Source organism: Sorghum bicolor, chromosome 6, assembly GCF_000003195.3.
Source record: "Sorghum bicolor cultivar BTx623 chromosome 6, Sorghum_bicolor_NCBIv3, whole genome shotgun sequence".
Classification (NCBI taxonomy): domain Eukaryota; kingdom Viridiplantae; phylum Streptophyta; class Magnoliopsida; order Poales; family Poaceae; genus Sorghum; species Sorghum bicolor.
The window spans coordinates 42,460,392-42,461,523 of NC_012875.2; positions in this window are offsets into that span (position 1 = coordinate 42,460,392).

The following is a 1,132-nucleotide window of genomic DNA, read 5'->3' on the forward strand; positions in this document are numbered from 1 at the left end:
TTGGCAGCTCATTTACAGTAATTTGCAAATGCATAATTCTCTAAACTTCTGGTCCAGATTTACTAGTGTGTGGGCAGAAGGAATGCCTACCTTTTCATGCAGTTTCCCGGCATTCTTCTAGATGCATATCTCCCCCTAATGCTAGGAAATGCAATAAGCATACCGAGCCTCATGAAGATCCCCAGTCATAGGCTCATACATCCCAACTTCTGGTGCGGTTTCTTTGGTGTACGCTGATATGGTGATACAGGCACATATATCGCACAACTTAATGTACGCAGATGGGAAATACTTTCTTTCTCACACACTAGCCATATGGGGGATGTGCAGTTGACCTGAGTTGGACACATCTTGTAGTATGCAATGCTACATGGCCCCAACTGTTGGTTGGCAGCCTTTGATTCTGCAGCAATGGCCATGCAATTTTCATAATCCACTTGATCCTTTTGATCAAGGACTCAACTAGGTCATTTTGTGACTCATCCCTAATCTTCAAGAGGGATGACCTAGAGATTAACCTTCCCTTTGCACACGCAGTGCAAATAAAATCTTCAGGACTAGGGGAGTCTTTATGGCCAACATAATTATTTATGATTTTCTCATCATATCAAACTCAGGATGACCTATTTGGTCATGCCATATTTTTATTCTTCTAAAATAATATGGCTTTCATCGCAACATATCTCTTAGTGAGATTATGTACATGCAGTATGAGCCCGATGAAGGGAATACATCCACTAAATACTTTGAATACTTATGGGAGAACTAGTGCGGCACTTGCGGTGCCCTTGATATGAGCATTGCTTCTGGCAATGGTCATAATATTTCTATTTTCCTAGTCAATGTTTGGAAATATCTAGTTTCCCTTAACATTATATTGGTGGTGTCACTGTCTGCAGGACAGGTTTCCGCTTCAATCATATGGGCTCCCACGAGATATGAGAATTTAGGGATTTGACATATGTTCAAAAGCCAGAAACCAACATTCATAACTTATTAAAAATGCTCAACAGGAGCATGCCACCACTCAACACACTCTAAATGCTCTTCAGGAGCATAAATGGCCAAACTCAATTGGTGCATGTGGTCATCGCATTGCGACTAACATAGTATCTTAGGGATTACTGCAGGT